The following is a 20,086-nucleotide window of genomic DNA, read 5'->3' as shown; positions in this document are numbered from 1 at the left end:
TATGCAACACATTTCAGCAATTACAATTTTGCCTTTCTCAAGCACACAATACCACTTTATTAGAGCAGTTCTGCATTCTGCCATGTAAAGGGGGTCATAAGCAGGGGATCTTCCTCTATGACATCTATACGCGCTAATGCAGCACATAACCATGGGTCATTGTAAATTTGGTTAGTTTGCCAAATTTACTAACTTTCAGCTGTTTGCAAAAAAAACAATCAAACAAGAACAATTAAGTAAATCAACACAACTAATATAACAAGTGGTTTCTCCAAATTCAACACAAATTGCCACTTTGAATGACTACTGCAGTCTCAGAATTATTAAACTCCCTAAATACTCCCTAATAGATTCCGTCATAAGGGCACACATCTGAAAATCAAGTGTTGTCTCAAGAGCACCCGATGCTAATTTGAAATGGGGATTCAATCATTTTGATTTCAAATGTAAATAAGTTTTGTACAAAAAAGTGCAGCACGCTGGTAGAAGTGAGCGATGCATCATATGTAATATAGTATTCCAACACTTAGAAGGCATATAGGTAATCCAGACTCTAAATCATATCTATTTATTTTTCAGGAGGAATAATTAAGCAGCCGGTGGTACTACGATGCCCCAATGACTGAATGATTCATTGAGCCATTAATCACGTCACAGCCATGTGGTAGTCCAGTGCAGTTGTGAAAACACACCAGCAGTTTCTACGGCCCAGGGAACATAATAATGGCGGGTCCCATCTTCCTCAGCTGGACAGCCCCGATAAAACACCTGACAGGAAGATAAACAGCAAGAGACATGAGAAAACATTGGACTGTGAGAGAATCGCCCCACACAGCTATATATGTGCATATCAGGGTGGGAGTGCGGAGAGGGGGGAATTCTCTATGTGAAAAGTTTCTAAACTATTTCAATTATTCAGAATTGATTAATAAACATCACATTTCCTTGGCTCTCATGTACTTGGCTGTAAAGAGGATCCGTACTTCATGAATCCTGAACCTGGTATTGATAGATTTCAATGGGGATATGCCTGCTGCCACATAATAATGCTACCTGTCCCATCGGATGCCGGATCTCAGAGTGTATTGTTCCCTAGATCCAGTGCTTCTAGGGGACAGTATTGACTATGAAACCCAATATGGAACAGTTTTGCAGGCAATTTAGTGCATCGTCCGGTTCTGTATAACAAGGGCTAAAATGCACGTGGTCATGCCCACCTGAATCAAAATAAAGTTTGTGCTTTGCAATAGTGGCTCAGTGGTTAGCAATGCTGCTTTGCAACACTACGGTGTTCAGTTTGAGTCGGACCAGGGACAACATCTGCGCTAAGGGTGGATTCACACGAGTGTGTCTATGTGCCTACATAGGTGCGCACAAAAACACGCACCTATTAGAACCATTGGTTCCCTATGGTGTGTTAACATGTCCATGTTTTACAGGTGTACAAACGCACGTACCTGCAAAACATAGGACATGTGTGCACCATAGGTCCCGGGTGCATGTCAATATTTCCCAGCGGGGAGTCCCCTTGTCACTGAACACTGTGACAGCACTGTCACAGTGTTCAGTAACAGGGGGACTCCCCACAGGAAGTAAAGAATCCCCTGTCATAGTTGTGACAGCTGTGGCACAGGATTTCTTCATCCCTGCAGGGAGTAATTGAATTCAATGAATGGCCAAGTGCTGCCTGTGATTGGCTGAGTACTGTGACTAATCACAGGCAGCACTCAGCTGTCTTTCAATAAATGGCTGAGAGCTGCCTGTGATTGGCTGAGCACTCAGACAATCAGATACAGCCCTTTTAGCAGGCGGGGATTACACATTCACATTCGCTCTATAAGTGACTGACAATGATTAAATGATTTGTATTTAAACTGAATGATTAGTGAACGAGCCAACAATGATTTCCATGTTTGCATGAAATGAATAATGAACAATAAGTGAACAAATTCGTTCATTGTTCGAATGTTGGCTGCGCTTACACTGAACGATTGGTCAAATTCAAGCAATCTAGCGATTTTGTAAATGATAATCGTTCCGTCTAAATGCACCTTTACACTATCCTACCATATTTATTTGGACATCCCTATCAGTTGAATGAATTGTGTCTTATTAGCATATCATGTGTCCTACACCATGCTACCTAAGATGCAGACCCTTGAAGGTGTCGGACATAGTTTGTGATGGGAACTGCACACTATTGGACATACGGGTTATACCGCTGCACACAAGCCGTCCATCACAAAGCATAATGCATCGGCGCGTCTACAGTGCTGCAAGGAGCATCGTCATTGGAGAGTTGAGCAATGGAAGAACATTCTATGAAGTGATGAATCACACTACTCCATCTTCAAATCACAAGGACGTACCTGGTTGTGGAGAATCCTGGGGGAACTCCTTCTGCCTGAGGGTGTTGTGCCAACAGTTATATACTGAGGAGGTTCCATTATGGTTTGGAGACGTTTTACGTAGCATAGTCTCGGATTGTTAGTTGTAGACACACGCAGGTGTACCTTGACATTCTAGATAGTACTGTACTGCCGACAATGTGGCAATACTTCATACCTGAACCCTAATAAACATCTTTGGGAGAAACTGGAACATCGGGTCAGGAAATATGAATAGTGTTCATCCTCTTTCAGAGAACTCACCAGATGTTTTGCAGGATGAATGGAGGGAAAAACTACTTGAAGTATATCAGACATTAGTAGAAAGTGCCACAGAGAGTACCCAATGTCAATGGGGCCAAAGGAGCCCCACTTAGTAATGAAATATGGAAATAAATGCTACTCTTAGTTCTTGCTCAGATGTCCAATTACGTCTGGTAGGATAGCGTATGTGGTATATTTTTGATGGAATTTACTGGTAGATCAATGATGGGTTTTGCACTTTGGAGCCAAGGGACCATATTTTATTTATCTCTGTGTCTCTCATTCTTGAGCTGACACTGAAATTTACTGTTGTTAACAGGTATGCCTATAGTATTAAAGGGGTTTACCAAGATCTAAAGTTGTCCCCCATCCAGAGGATAGAGGATAACTTTAAGATTGATAGGGGTTTAACCACTGGAAATGGGGGTACCAATGGTCCCTGGAAGAATTGGACATGGGTCACTCCATTAATTACCATGACAGTGCCGGAGATTGCTAAGTACTCAACAATTTCCAGTGCTGTCATTGAAATGAGTGTAGCAGCAGCGCACATGGGTAAACCTTGCCACATTCACTTAGGCACAGTCGTGGTCAGGTGCCAATGTTCTCCTGCTCCTGCACGCCTGTACTACACTCTGCATGTTCTGCTTGCTCCCTAGTGTCTGACCGTAGGGCTCACCCCCCTCTAAAAAGGTCCAGCACATGTTCCCTAAAGCTTCCCCCCTCCAGTCCCATTCCTTAGGGTGGTCAATATTAGCCATCATGACAAAGCCCCAGTAGTGTTTGCTCTGGTTCTGACTCATGCTTTGGGGGCTTCGATAGATGAGTGCATGTGCAAATACTCTCGCCACTACACAGCAAATTTGCACAACAACCTGTAAAAGGTTTCTTTTTTTGAACATTCAAACTTTACGCTATTGTATGCGTTAAAAAAACAACAGAAAAATAGGGCAAGGCCTATCTTTCCTCTTGCATAGGAATATTGTGCAAGAATCATGGCCATCAAGACAAAACCATTGAAATGTCTTTGCTCTGCCAACGTTTTGCGGTTGTGATTGGTCACCTGTTTAAGCCCTGTCAGCTATTCTGACCTCTGTGCTCCTTATTCGGCTCTGATATTGGACTTCACTCTTGTTTGCTGGCAGGCCTGATCTTCTGCCTGGACTTCGTTACTGCATCTCTGCCGCTAGCGATCACCATTGATACCTCTCTGGAGAAGTTACTGTTCACAACATCAGGTACTGCGCCTCGGTTCAGTGCAGCATAGCTTGAAATACGTGACTAAAGACAGGGACTCGATTGCGTCAAATGTTTATTCATGCGATGATATGGGGCTTTTGGACGAACGTAAAAACGCATACAGTCACCCAAAGATCACAACCATCTAAAGCATTGGATTCCAATGTATTCATTCAGATGAACGATTTTTGGGCGTGTCAAAAGATAGGTCTTGCCCTATCCTTTGCTGAAATATGCAGGAAGCTCCCATAAAATTCAATGTAAGGGAGGGTGAGAAAGTTACCTGGCGTACAATGCTGGGAAAAGAACACAGCTGGCCCAATTTAAGCACTATTAGTCATTCCGAACCTTTTTTAGTGATCGATGGTTTTCCGTGCTTCTGCGTATTTTCTTGCCAATCCGCAGCAGCAGCCCGAAGGGAATGGCTATAAATATGCGGCCCATGGCCCGGCAAATATACACTGAGGCTGCAATGCGGTTGGGCAGGGAGAGACAGTTTAGCTCTGCAAAGCTGTCTCCCCCTTTTCCCCATTGCCAGCTCACCTACTCTCTCCTCCCCTCCAGCTGTTTGCAATGGGAGGGGCGGGGTGAAGTTTAGCTCCACCCCTCCTCACACCACCCCTTGTCCGCAGCCTGCAATGGGAGGGACGGAGCTTAGCTCCACCTCTGTTCCGTCCCCTTCCCATTGCAAACAGCCAGAGGAGAGGAGAGAGGAGGAGAGAAGGGGGTGGGAGTGTAGCACGCTGCTAAACTCCCTCCCACCTCCCTTCTCCGGCCGCTGTCATTGGCTCCCATTGGAGTCTATGCAGCGGCCGACGTATTCCGGGCAGAAAGATAGTTCCAGGACTATCTTTGCTGCCCGGCGTGAAAGCGGCCAGCGCTATGTTGGCCGTCCGGGTGCTTTTACACTGCCGGAATACAGTGCCATGAAAACGGTGGCTGATATACGCTCATGTGAATAAGCCCTTAGTATGATATTTACTTCTCTAAATTGCATATTACTTAATTGGACAATTCTTTTTTTTTATTGGGGGGGGGGGTAGATAGGTCCTGGCCTATCTTTCTTGCATGTAGAAAAACTACGCGCGAAAAAGATAGGGCAAGTCCTTACTTTTCTCTCTCCTAGTATTAGTGCGTAAGAATCTCGATAGTGAAAACGAACCTGCATGTGAAGGAGCCCTTACAAGTCTACATTCAGTGTCCCGCACAATGGGCAGCGCATAGGCGGTATATCCATGTGCTGTCCAATCCAAGTTGCACCTGAGACTATCGGATGCAACTTTTTCAGCGCCCTTATGCATGTAGCCTCTCCCAGACACAGAAACTACATAGCGCAGCCACCAGACACAGACAAGCATTTCTGTAACGGGATGGTTGGGGGCCACACAGAATGGCATTGTGGAGCTGCATGTAGACTCTTGGCACCAGATTGTGCACCCCTGGCATAAAAGATGCAATCAGCCATTGTAGGCTTGATTGCTAGGATGTTTATACAGGAAAATGATTGGGAATGAATGCTTGTTTAGCCAATCATTATCCTTTTTTTTGACAACTCGATCTAAGCCATGTAATAAGCAATGAGATCTTCACACAGGCCGGTGCAGACACTTTCAGGGATTGTTCGTTCGTTCCCCATACTGTTTCATCACTGTCAGCAGCACATCCCGGTTTACATGGGGAGATGTGCTGCCGACAATGATGATTTATTGTGTCACATGAAAGATGTGATCATCTGACAAACGAGCATCCGCTCGCTCATTGGGTGATTGGTGGTGCCATCAAATAGGCAGCTGATAGGGTGAACAAACATTTGGACTAATATCCATTCATGATTAGGTCAGATTTACATGAGTGTATTTGCTTGCGTATTTATTTTCAATGCCTTCATTCACATGCGTGTATTGTCCCTGCGCATTTCAGTCACGCAAAAAAATACGCAGCATGCTCTACTTTCTTGCATATTTGCACCCCAAAAGTTCCCATAGAAGACAATGGGGATGCGTAAATGCACAAGCAATGCGCTAGGAGATGCGTGAAACACTGTGTAATTGCTCAGGAAATACAACACATCTGGAACTCATTAGACTAATAATTAGCCATTTCAATCTGTGTGTATTTTTGTGCGGTACGCAAATGGAGTGAAATACGCTGATCTATGCGCAAAAAAGGGATTCTGGCCTAAGCGTTATAAACAAGTCACATTCTTGGCCTGATGTAATGAGCGCTGATCGGCACGCATGTCAGTCAGCGCTCATCTCATTTATTTCACATGGGCCGAGAATCAGCTCATGGTGGTGAATGACTGTGATTATGATTGTATATCCCCATAGGCCGGCCGTACATCTCTGTTCACATGAGGAGAAGTATAGTAGATCAGCCAGCCTTTTTATATTTGCTGAAACTGAAGGATCAGCCAAAGAACTATTTCTGACCAATCAGACGAATCTTACAGGTGATGAAAATGGTCTGTGACTGTTTATGCACATACTTTATTAACATAGAACTAATTCTCATGTTCCTCATCGGTTATAATTGTCCTAATATAAATCCCTTCTATTCCCTAATAAATGAGTTGTCTTTCAGATATCAATTACATTGTGCAACACAATTTTTGTAACAGATAAGCAGATAGGCGGCTCATAGTAACTTTAGTGCGCTGAATTTACATATGATATCCGTTTTTTTCTGCCACGTAAGGTTTTCCAATTATGGGGAATAATGTAATCCAATTGCTGTTGTACTTTATTTTTTGGGTATCTGCCTATATTATTAATCCAGTCGGCTCGCCATTAACCTTGCTTAATAAAAAGAACAATAGTGATTGCGCAACTATTTGCATTCGCTGTTACACACAGCGCACTGACTGAACACTATAAGGGTAGGTTTATGTAACATATAGGGTATGTTTCCACGTGGCAGAAACGCTGCGATCATCCACCAGTAAGTTGTAATTAATGAACTGTGTTTTTACAGGTCATTGGTTAGACTGGGACTATTTTTTAAAATGTAATAACAATATGGCTGAGCGGCGCGGATGTCTGAACAACCAGACAATTTCTGATATGTCTGCGGACAGTTCACAACAAAGACACAGCAGAAGAAAATAATATCCTTGGTACAGTGTGCCCATCACAAGTATTTCAGAATAAAGCTTGGTGACCAAGATAAGAAGTAGCACCGCCATCATCTGTGTGTCATGTAACACTCATCTCACACAGTGGCTGGAAGCCAAGAGTAAAATGCCATTTGCCATTCCAATGGTACGGTGAGAACAAGGAGACCACCATACTGACTGTTACTTCTGCATGACAAATACCAAAGGCTTCTCCAGTAACCAGAAAGATAGCATTCTGTATCCAGATATACCTTCTGCAATAAAACCTGCGCCTCAGATTACCTATTCCTGATCCATTGGGAGGGTTGCTTTTGGCCTATGGCTGGGCAGCATCCCTGGGACTATTATGGTGGTTACTATTACCACTCGGGCCAATATACAGGACACTATTAGTACTGGGGCCACTATGGGGGTCACTTACTACTGTGGCCACTGTAGGGGTCACTATTACAACTTGGGTTATTATAGGAGTCACTATTGGGGCTCATTCCCATGGACGTTTCAATTGTGCAAATGCGATATGTGTTTGCATGACTAAAATTGCTTATGCCCATGTTTTTCACCTGCTCTGGCGTGGTTTTACGTGCACAAATATACTGCATATTGCGCATGCAATAAAGAACGTAGACGGGCTCATTAAAATGGTGTGCAAATAAGCAGGTTTCCTGCGTACTTGCTGCGTATTTGTGCCCACTCCTTCACTTCAATGGCTTGTTACATTGAAATCAATGGGTTCCATTCACTGCATATTACGCACACAGGACATCTCAGTCATTGAAGGGCGACTCTTGCAGGTTCTTACAGAGGGAAAGTAATGTTTCTTACAGGAGGAAGTCAAGATCCAAGCGTCATTTTCCACCAAACACAGTGGAATAGTAATATTACGGCACGTCCAAACTGTTATCATCTTAAATAAAGGAAATTGTTTGTAACTTGAAAGTGAGACGTGCCGCTGGTATTCAGTGTTACCAGTGGAATCAGCAAGTTGTAATTTTACAGAAACACATCAATTACTTTCTGTTTTTTAAGAAATTTGTTGCACAGTGTAATCATTGAGATCAGCAGAAAGATTTTTAAGCATGTCAGATCAGATGAGACAGATTTGAATCCGATCAATTGGACATTTAAAGGGTTTTTCAGGGACACAAGATGAATTAAAATTGAATATTCACTTATCCTGGTGGCTTCCTGTCCAGGGCTGCAGCCCTAATGACTGCTGCACGGGACCTGGAAGAAGCGGTAGGTGGTCATGTGCCGTTCATTGTGCACGTGACTACTCACCCACTTACAGGCTTCAGCGGGGACTCTTCTATGGCCAACTTTGACAGAACTTGTATGCCTCTATGCCTGCCAGTATCACATCTTACATCTCAACTAGAGGTGATACAACAGGGTACTAGAGCCTCCATGCATGCCCGCCTGTATCACATCTTGTATCCAAGCTAGAGAAAGTACAACAGGGTACTAGAGCCTCCATGCCCACCAGTATCACATCTTACTTCCAAGCTAGAGGCAGTACAACAGGGTACTAGAGCCTCCATGCCTGCCTGTATTATATCTTGTATCCAAGCTAGAGGCAGGACAACAGGGTACTAGAGCCTCCATGACTGCCTGTATTATATCTTGTATCCAAGCTAGAGGCAGGACAACAGGGTACTAGAGCCTCCATGCCCACCTGTATCACATCTTGTATGCAAGCTAGAGGCAGTACAACAGGGTAATAGAGCCTCCATGCCCACCCGTATCACATCTTGTATACAAGCTAGAGGCAGTACAACAGGGTACTAGAGCCTCCATGTCCGCCCGTATCACATCTTGTATCCAAGCTAGAGGCAGTACAACAGGGTACTAGAGCCTCGATGCCCTCCCGTATCATATCTTGTATCCAAGCTAAAGGTGATACAACAGGGTATTACACCCTCAATGCCTGCCCATATCACATCTGGTATCCAAGAAAGTGGTGGCCCAACAGGGTACTAGAGCCTCCATGCCCTCCCATATCATATCTTACATCCAAACTAGAGGATGTACAATAGGGTACTGGAGCTTCCATGCCCTCCCGTATCACATCTTGTATCCAAGCTAGAGGCGGTACAACAGGGTACTAGAGCCTCCATGCCCCCCCGTATCACATCTTGTATCCAAGCTAGAGGCGGTACAACAGGGTACTAGAGCCTCCATGCCCTGCCATATCATATCTTGTATCCAAGCTAGAGGTGATACAACAGGGTACTAGAGCCTCGATGCCCAGAAGTACAGTGCATTATATAAGCAATTACTTGATATAAATCCCCTAGTAATAAAAGTTTAAAGGGTTATTTTGAAACTTTTTTAACTTCTTTCTCTTGATGACCAACAGGAAAAAAATGTAAAAGTCCCAGAACAACCTTTTAAACGTTTGAATGAGAGCTGCACCTGCAATACCAAGCCAGGCTGCTGCACTATGGTCAGCACTTTCTGCTTCCAGTCCTGTCTGCACTGGCAGCATTCCTGGGAATCAGCTAATCAGTGAGGATCCCAGCGGCAGGTCCCAGACGGTCATCTGTTAATGATACATTGGTCATCAATCGAAAGAAATTATAAAGTCTTGTAATACCCCTTTAATAAAATTTTCAAAAATTGAAAAAATTGAAAGCTCACACCCCCCTTTCCCATTTATTACATTAAAATTAAACATAATTAGCATCACTGTAACAATCAGACTTATTAAAATATCACGTTATTTCTCTACTATGGCAAACACCATTAAATTAAATTGCAGAATTACAATTTTTTTTTTGTCACTTTGTCTCTCAAAACTAAAATGTGATCAGAAATTCAAATGTATCCCAAAATGGTAGTAATAAAAACTACAGCAAAAAGCAAGTCCTCACACAGCTCCATCAATGGAAAAAAAAAAGTTATGTTGCTCCAAATGTGGCGGCGCAGCGCAAATACAGTGAATTTAAAAACAAAGTTTAAAAAAATGGAAACCAAATAATGATCCAAATCTCAAGAAAATGCACAATTGCTGTTTTATCTTTTATTCCACCTAACAAAAATATTTTAAAAGTTTTTAAATACATTGTATGATGTCATTAAAAAATACCAACTCGTCCTGCAAAAAATAAACACTCATTTGGTTACGTCGATGAAAAATGGAAACGTTATTGCTTTCGGAAGGCAGAGATGAAAACATGAAATAATTGCTGCCTTTTTTTTCCACTGACTTCAATTCTTTTTCTACTGGGCAGAATACTTGTCTACTAGCCTACACTCAGGGGCGTAACTATAGAGGGTGCAGGGGATGCGGTTGCACCCGGGCCCAGGATCCTTAGGGGGCCCATAAGGCCTCTCTTCTCCATATAGGGAACCCAGTACTATAAGTAAAGCATTATAGTTGGGGACCCTGTTACAAGTTTTGCATCGGTGCTTGGGAGCTTCAAGTTACGCCTCTGCCTACACTACTCCGTTGCCCAAATACAAACAACACAATAGCAATAGTAAAGAAACAGTGGCTCCTGGGGCTCACGGACGTTATAGCCTTTTTTGCACAGAGCCCCACAACTATGGCACAGAAACATTTTCAGCTGCAGATTTTTCTTCAACTCCACCGAAAAACTGCAATGAATCTGCTGCATGCGAGTTTGTGGCAGACTAGTAGAAGGCTTCATCCCATTCATTGCACAGAATGTCATCCATGGTGAAAATCTACGACATAAATTGACATGTTGCAGATTTGAAATCCGCACCACATTTCCGTGTGGATTTTTTTTTGCAGCATGTGAATTAGATTTCTTGAGTTCTCATTAGAGATGAGCGAGCATACTCGTTAAGGCGATTTGCTCGAGAGAGCATCGCCTTTTTTAGGTACATGCGTCCCTGAAGATTCGGGGGGGCCGCGGGGGTGAGCGAGGAGTTGTGGAGGGGATCGGGAGGAAGAGAGAGATCTCTCTCACTCTCCACCCCGCTCCCCTCTGCCGCCCGCGCCGTCCCCCGCAGCACCCCCGAATCTTCAGGGACGAGCCAGCAGGTACTCGAAAAAGGCGATGCTCTCTCGCGTAAATCGCCTTAACGAGTATGCTCGCTCATCTCTAGTTCTCATCCATTTTTCTGCTTCTTAACTAGCCTCCTTCCTCTTTCTGCTGTACTAAGGAAATAATATGCACATATCTTAGCAATGAGTATATAAAGTTATAAGTTAAACGAAACATTTGAATTGCAGTTTATTCACACTGCTATATTTGTTGGACTGAAGGAAAGTCTGTGGCGGTGCCCGGGCAGAACATTGTGAGGGCGCACTGACACCACCAGATTTTCTGTCCACACTACGCTCAGGTGTTTAATGTGCGTAATATGGACATTATAAAACCCGTTGATTTGCATTGGGTTATTTAGATGAGCAAATTTGTCACATACAACCAGTCGCATGAAAAATATTGTTGCATTTCCTATTTCGGTCCGTAGTCATGGACCAAGATTGTCCATTAAAGTGCATAAGATAGTGTAAAAACACAGTTGTATGTGAATTCACTGCATTTTTACGTATGTTGCTAGGAGACTTACAGTAAAAAAAATACTGACATCAATTGGGTTTTCGGACTTAAACACATGCGTGTGTTTTTGTCCCGTGACCAAATCACGGTCATATGTTTAAGCCCTTGAGGTAGTTATAGATGTCACTGGATGGTGAGGGTCCCAGAGCACTTGCCCCTTTTTCCATCATGATATTCTTACATTGTGCATTTGCAATCAGTGTTCCCCTTTCCAAAAATGTGACTCAGTGTGCGCCCATATAGACCCCACACGCGGCTCTGCTGTGTGCATATTTTTTTTCAAGCTGTATGTTGAAGGGCAGCTTCACACGGACCTATGTACAAATGCACGTGCTTCAGCGCAATGTATTTGCCCCAGAAACTAAGTAAATTTTTACAAGTATTTCCGCACGGCAAACAAACAAACCCCAATTTAAATGACTATTTAGCCTAATGAGGTCCAGACATGTTCTTCTTTACACAGAATTGCGTAGGGTATCGCGCATTTGCATACCTCCCATAGACGTCTATGGGGAACCTTGGTGTGCAAATGTGCACAAAAATAGAGCAGGTCCTATTTTTTGCGTGCACAAGAAATGGGTGCCCAAAAGAAAGGAAATGAGAACAAACTCATTGACATCAATGGGTTCTATTCTCTGAGTATTGTGCAAATATATCAACCTTAAGAAGCCCTTAAACTACAATAGCTCCATAACCTACATGTATACTTGCGGATTTTGGTACAGAATTTTCTGCATCTTTATGTGCATCTTGCAGAAATATGCCGCATGTGTGAAAGGTCCCTAAATGGGAAAAATAGAGAAAAAAAACACACAAACATGAAACATAAATAATAACAGTTTAGGGTTATTCAGTGTTTGTCTTCTGTTTGCTATAGTTACTTATTCTCTTGAAAGATTGCAAAACCACTGAATAATTTATTATAAAGTATCATTATTTTCCCTGTGTAATGATTATTATCTCTGCCATTATTCATTTAAGGATACTGTGGTAAGACACAATTTTGGATGAGATATCGTTAGTAAATACAGCAGATAGTTCACACACTATATTAATACAAGCTAATATTAATACAAGCTAACATATTATTCCATCACATGCAGAAAAGTGAATATTTATAAACCAAGGTTGTGTAGCTCAAGCAGTTGTTTCATGTCTATATATATATATATATATATATATATATATATATATATATATACACACACATTATTTACACATACGGTATATCTGAACACACTTTAGGACAGTTCAGAGAGAGGTATGCGCTAATCTGAAGATGAAAAGTTATGTACATTATACTTTGCCTATAGAATCTGGCAAATACAGGGTCAATAATATTGTGTGTATATATATATATATATATATATATATATATATACAATATTATTGACCCTGTATTTGAAAATTCCCACAAGGTTTCATATACTTTGCACATCTGCATGTCACAAATGCTACATTTTATGTGGTTTTGATACTGGATTTTTTTGTAACAAAAATGCTGCATAGGTCAATGGGGATTTATAAAGTTCGCTACGTTTTCTCATTTTTGGTGCTTTTTTGGGTGTCATTGGCATTTCTTTAAAACCACAGCATGCTATAGGTACGGCTTTTTTTCTAGCAGTTTTCCCTGAGCTTATCTTTAGAAGAAAAAAAAGGCACTAGAAAAAATGCATTAAAAAAACAAGTTACACAAAAAAGGCTCCTAAACACATAACAAAAAAAAATCACTGGCTTTTTTAGGGGCAAAAATGTCACAAAAATACTGTTTAAACTTTTTTTTTTCTTTTTTTTTTTAAACGTTGTGCTTTCTGCAATTTTTTAAACTGGCATGTGAAGCGTAGATCAATAGAGAATTATGAAACATTACAAATAGTGCATTTTTTTGTCGTATTTTTTGTTAGCTTTTGTGCATTTTTTAGGTGTGTGGCATTTTTTTGCAAATCGAAGCATAGTCTAGGCATAGCATTTTTTCAGCTTTTTTTTTCTCTTAGGCTTCTTTATAGGTAAAAACAAAAATAAAAAAAGACTTGTTTGTAGAAAAAAAAATACTCTGTGCTTCAAAAGCGCTTGTAGAAACACATGAAACTCATTATGTTTTTCACAAGCCTAAAAAAAACTCTAGAAAAAGACTATTTATGTAGGAAACCTAAGACTACTTTCACACTTGCTTATTTTTGTAGTTGTAAACCAAAACAGGAGTAGAACAAACACAGAGGACTAGTACTGTATAATGGAAAGATGTGCGCCTCCTCCTTATTTTGTACCCACTCCTGGCCTTGGTTTACAAATGTTGATGCAGAATTCTGCTGTGTGTGCATGTTTGTGCATGTAATTGAAGGCACACAGAGGTATAGTCAGGGCCATTTAACACGGGTGGAATTTTCCACATTCTGCACCGCAAGTTGCGGAAAATGGCTCAAATCAGTACAGTAGCATTGTACATCACTCCAACTGCTGGGTTTACACATACAGATTCTGTCCCCAATAAATCCAGGATTATTGGGTCAGGATCAGCAGATCCAGATTATTAAATTAAATTACTATAAGTATCTGAGTTGCCCATAGGAATAGTTTACCAGACAGTTCTGTATGTCCACATTGTAACAAAATTATTTCCTACTATTCACCATAATTGGATTTTCTCATCTGATCTCAATTTATATGACTGATTACAGTGATTGGATCAGAACTTGGACAAATTATTTTTGTTTTGATGAATCTGGTCAGTTTAATCCTGTGCAGATATTATTTCTACAATCTGTCACCTTTTCATATCTGGTGTGAAGAGACATTTTCCCATTGGGACCTTTCACATGTCTGCAAAATGTACCAAAAGACACAGTTTAACCTGCTGCTGTAGGTTTCTGCTTCATAACCTGCTTGTATATATGCATAGTTTGGTGCAGAATTCTCTGCAGCTTTGGGTATATTCACTTTTTTTTTTTTCAGTCCTGAAGAATCAAACCAAGTCTTCATGCAATCGTCACATGATTTTTTTGGCGTTTCCGTATTTTTGAGGATGATATTCATCAGTTTTGCCGTTGAATTTTAAAGGTCCTGCACACTTTTTTATGGTTAACATGCAATAAAAGCGCATCACAATCGCATTCATAGACTTGAATCGCAATTTTGATCTGAAAATTGCAACGAAATAGGAAATGCTAAGATTTTTTTTTTTTTTTTGCTCAAACTATTTGTCAGATTGAAAAAAATCCCATATGCATAAAACCATAATATGCTTTATTTCCATCTGACTTTGGTCTGATTTTTTTGGCATAAAAATTGGATGGAAAAATCGTTATTGTGAATTGTTGCAGAAATATTTTGCACATGTAAAGAATTCCATAAGATCATTTATATTTGTGAAACTGTGATGTCACACCTGCAAAAGAAAATCATCTGCCATTATTAGCCTTGCTTCATACTGAAGTATGTCACATAAGTTATTCCCACCACCCCAGTAAATTATCATCTTCCTTACCCGTGTTCTCATCAGTTTCTTCTTCTTCCAACAGGCAATGTGAGCGGGGCTAGAATATAGATATATGTTGCATCCTAAGACACGTGTTGCTGATTGCTGGAGATGAGAGAGTAGATAGAAATTACAGAGAAGGAGGTAGTGAGTGCTGGAAGCATGGCACTATACAGAGCCCACAGCTGGCACTGCTGCTGCAGCACACATACAACTGGTGCCCAGTCACATCCTTGGGCTAAATTCTGCATCTCTTAAAATTTTCCTTTTTTCTTACTTGTTGCAGATAAAAATGATCCCTTGTGGAATGTGACTAATCCTTTTAGCTTCCTGTCAACTGCGGCTGCAAAAAAGAATCTGATTTTTTCAATCAAAGATCAGAAGTCTATTGGAGGGAGATTTGTCATTTACATGACCTTTACTTACATGAATTAATCCCTGTTAACCTGCATTGCAAATATTGTCAGGCTGCTTTAATCTTGAGTCCCTTTCATTAAAGAGGATTTTTTGGAGGTAATAGTCACTGCACTTCAGAACATATTCATATGTGTAATTCAAGGCCAATGAGGGACAGTACTGGAAGCAAATGTAACATGAAATCATTCACTTTCTACAAACTTTACTCTTTGTTTATTCTGCTTGTCCCTGTTTACTCCTAAGGAAAAGTGCTGGTTGTGTGGTAAATGGCACATCTGTTTTTGCTTTCAGTCACAGCAGTCTGCCCCCTATTGGATATAACTGTCCATGGACTGCAAACACAAGTGCAGTGCAGAGAGGAAGGGGGTTCTTAAAGACCACATTATAATAACTGTGAGCCAAGTCATCATGAGAGCTGCAGTAATAGGGTCAAAGCTCATGTCTGGAGTACACTGTAGTAGTGTCTACTGCTAGGTATGTGCCTGTAAATTACCTCTGATCCCCACCCTAAATTACAGGCTTTCTAATATTATAACTAATAACTATATAATATAACATGTATGGAACATCCATATAGTACAAATCCATCTGATAATCTACACAGATTGACATTTTCACTGCTTTCCCCTTGTGATATTATTGATTCAACAAGGGACTACGGGGTTATAATTGTTACTTCTGTACGAGTAGTTTTCTAATGTTTTTTGCTTGCATTAATTGTCTGTTAATTCTTCATCCTTTTTTTCTGCATATTTGAAGAAAAGTGGGAATTTTTGAAAGAAGAAGAATGAAATTGTCGGAGGGCAGAAACGGATTTGATCTTGTAATTATATTGATTGTACTACTCAGTGCAGAAGATTACAATGCTAATGTTTTGATTTTATGTTTTTTGTATGTTGTTTTGTTATTTTAAAATATGTTTTATTTTTATTTTATTTTTTATTAATAGAAAATTTGTATATTGATACAATAGAATAGAAATAGAAGATGACTAAAAGTAAAGTAATAAAACACCACGTACAGAAATATTGAAAGGAACGTAAAGAAATCTCATTTACACATTTATTACATACAGGAAAATAAATGATCGCAGAGGGTAAATACATATCTGGGTTGCGGCTTTGTGTCCGATCTGAACAATCGAATAATCGTTACATTGTACAATAATATGCAGGCGGATCTGATCGCAGGTATTTGATATCTTCAGCGGTATTTGTAGACAGAGGTAGTTTAGTACAGCATGGATATATTCGTTGGTAGAAGGAGAAGAGATGATCTGCAGGGCAGAAGTCCCGGTTATATAGTGCTCGGCGGGTTCACGGATGGAGAAAAGCAGAACCCCGGCTGGGGGCGCTGCCTAATGAAGACATGGCCAAAACGAAGAATAATCCAAAAGAACTATATCTATATTCCATCCACTATCTATCGACCTATCTATGCATGTTCCAAACTAAATAATTTTTTATTTGTCTCCAGAACATTTCACTCATTTCCATGCTAATGGCATAAGACGCTCACACACACGCTGTATAAAAAATGTGCAGATTAAACTCCACTATATGTGTAAAAATTATGTTTTATGTATTCCTTTTTTAAATTCTGTTTCAAAACCCCTATTTTAGAAAAAAAGGCAATTACACAAAATTCAAGAGCAGGATTATTAAGAGCCTGCAGTAGTAGTAATTATTACTATTGGAGATTGATTTCATAAAATGCTATATAACAGAATTGTTGGGTTGAGTTATATACTCTTTTTTATTCCATGAATCATTTATCGGAGAAGGAAATAATTTCTGATATATATATATATATATATATATATACATACACCATAAATGTTAAATTATTACGTTATCTTCTGATCTGACACAGTAGTGTTAAAATCATATATATGATAAATAATCTGTATATATAATACATAATATTTTTTTTCCTAAACACAGCCCGGAATGAGTTGCTGAAAGTGTAATATCGCTCTTCTCACCATTTCTCTCTGGGATAAAATGAGGTTCCAGTAGTTTAATGCATAATAAACAATTATTTAAATGGTGATTTCCAAATGTGGGTTATGACATGATGACTGCAAACTTCGTGTCAGCTCTATATTACAATGGGAGAAGAGCAGTCACAATTGGCACATTCTTCTATCCAGAGCTCATTTATTTAGCTACCCTTAATAGTTACAACTTATCTATTAAATTCCAATAAAATTAAGTATTGTCTATTGCTTTCTATGGAAATAGATAGATAGATAGATAGATAGATAGATAGATAGATAGATAGATAGATAGATAGATAGATAGATAGAGTTAATGTTAAATGGCAAATTCAACTCTGGTACATCTGTAGATTAATAACATAAGGGTAATATGCATGTCTATTATATTATTAAATTTGACTGTTAGAAGGAGGAAGACAATAAAGGAAGGAATTTCAGAAGACCTAACAAGAATAGATTACAAGACTGCAGAGTTTAATTACGGATTTCTAATAGACACCTACATCCATAGTCCACAACCAGTTATGTAGCAGTGTTGCTTCTTTCCTCATAATTTAGAGCTGACTGCTCAATTAAATAACAAAAAGACCTGGAGTGACAGTTTAGGATCTGTGGACAACACTTGTTTTTATTAATATCTGTAATACACTGCATTAACACAGCTTTTGAAACATTTCAAGGCTTTTTTTCCCCAAAAAACATCTGTAACAAAATATTAAATAATTTTCCTACTGTACACATCATTTTATTTTTGATATATTTTTATTTTATTTTATTTTATTTTTTTTATTTTTTTTGGGGGGGTGAGGGTTGTGGCTTTTATTTACAAAATGCAGGATGCTCTGGGAATGGTGGTTTTTTTTCTGCCATTTTCCCATAGGCTTTGCAATAGGATTTGGAAAATGCTAGAAAAATGCATATTTTAAGTGTTCTAAAACAAAAAAATGATAGCAGTACAAAAAATGCAGTGAAAAAAATGTTCTAATATTCAAAAGTGCTTTAAGGAACCGTAAGGGTGGCTTCACACACAGCATTTGTTCAGAAGCACTCTTGCAGTTTATGATGCAGTTTTATTTAACCAAAGCCAGAAGTGGATTAAAAAAGAATGAGATCCTTAAAGGAAGGACTTCTACTTCTCCTTCCTGCTAGATCACTTCTGAATTTTGCTAAAAAAAAACTGCATCAAAATCTGCTAGTGTGTTTTCCAAAAAATGCTATGTGTGAAGCTACCCTTATAGTACACTGAACTAGAATTATGTCCAAGGAAGGTCACCACTGTTTACTAGAACAAAATTGCTGCCTACCTCCACATTCATGGTGACTACACTACTCGTGGGCTACTGGAATCATGTTCTTGACAGATAAGAAATAGGTAATTACTTGGACAATGTACATATTGTAATTTCTCAGGCTGTAGCAGTATTGTATATTCTACAGCAGAATGTCATGGGGTCTGTTCTACAACTCAGAGAGGTTGACTCATCCAACATGAAGCATTATACAACACAGCAGTGACTCAACAATGGACAACAATGGTCAATTCTAGAAGTCTGACCTAAATGCTATTGAAATTATCTGGCCAAGTTTGAAGAAGGCTGCTGAGACAATGCATCCAGAAATATGCATTTTATAAACATAATTTTGTTTAAAGGAATTGCTTTTTTCAATTATTGCTATATGAAGAACTAAACCATTGCACCATGAAACTTAAGAAGGTCATCTGCTCTGGACAATCCTTTTCAGTTGAAGGTTTCCTCAGACAACAACCAAGCAACAAGTGCTAATTATCCCTATAGGGGAAATTAAGCATTACAAAATTCAATGCACAGATGAGCTGGGTTCTCCACTGTGATAGATGCAAAAAAAAAACAAAGTCAGCACTTTTAACAAATACACTAAAGGGGTTGTCTGGTTGTAAATTATTGATGGCCTATCCTCAGGATAAGTCATCAGTAGCAGATTGGCATGAATCTGTTGCCTACGACTGCCTGATGGTTAACTGTTTGCTGGGCCAGCATGCTTGTGCAGTGAGCTGATTTCTGCAGGAAGCGGACAGCTCCATTTGAACTGTAGTGGCCATACTTGGTATTGCAGGTAAAATTCCCACTCATTTCAATGGGAAATTGGTCTGCAATACCAACCCTGGCCACTGCAGTAAGAACAGAGCTGCCGGATTAGTACACAAGTACAACAGCCAGGGAACAGCTGATCAGGGGGAATCAGACCCCTGCCATCTACTATTGTTGGTGGATAGGCCATCAGCAGCTTATAACCGTACAACCTCTTTACATGTTCAATTGCACATAAACCATGACTGAAACAAAAACAGGAACAGAAACATGTGCCTCAGCACTCATTTAATATCTAAATAAAATTGCTTAACTGTTGTTTATATTAACTGCATACAAATGCTAGATTCTTAGTGCACAACTTGAGACTTTTGGTCCAAAGAGAGGTGTCTTTTAGAGTTAGGAACCTGTTCAATAATGTTTACACAGATGTGACAGATGGGCTCACATGTTTTGATCAAAATATTCGCTAAGAACCTTTTATTTTTATGTGGTGGACAAAAATATGGAAACACCATACAAAATGCATGGGATTTCAATCATGAGCACTGAGCTGCCCTTTGACCCCTGCTTGATGAGAGCTTTC

General features: G+C 39.9%; 1 protein-coding gene across 2 annotated transcripts in view; it reads right to left on the bottom strand.

The window, feature by feature from the left end:
- Positions 1 to 511: 511 nt before the first annotated feature.
- FOXD1 (forkhead box D1) overlaps positions 512 to 20,086 on the bottom strand; it is a 41,778-nt gene continuing 22,203 nt past the window's right edge. Inside the window, exon 2 of one of the 2 annotated variants that reach the window (XM_066601890.1) lies at positions 512 to 768. The gene's annotated coding sequence lies outside the window, so the exon portion shown is untranslated. Of the gene's footprint in view, positions 769 to 15,065; positions 15,121 to 20,086 lie in introns of those variants that run through there. The other variant, XM_066601889.1, reaches the window with a different exon arrangement.

This window comes from Eleutherodactylus coqui, chromosome 5, assembly GCF_035609145.1.
Source record: "Eleutherodactylus coqui strain aEleCoq1 chromosome 5, aEleCoq1.hap1, whole genome shotgun sequence".
In the NCBI taxonomy this organism is placed as follows: Eukaryota; Metazoa; Chordata; class Amphibia; order Anura; family Eleutherodactylidae; genus Eleutherodactylus; species Eleutherodactylus coqui.
The sequence above is the reverse complement of the archived record's forward strand: the minus strand, read 5'-3'. Positions and strand labels throughout refer to the sequence as shown.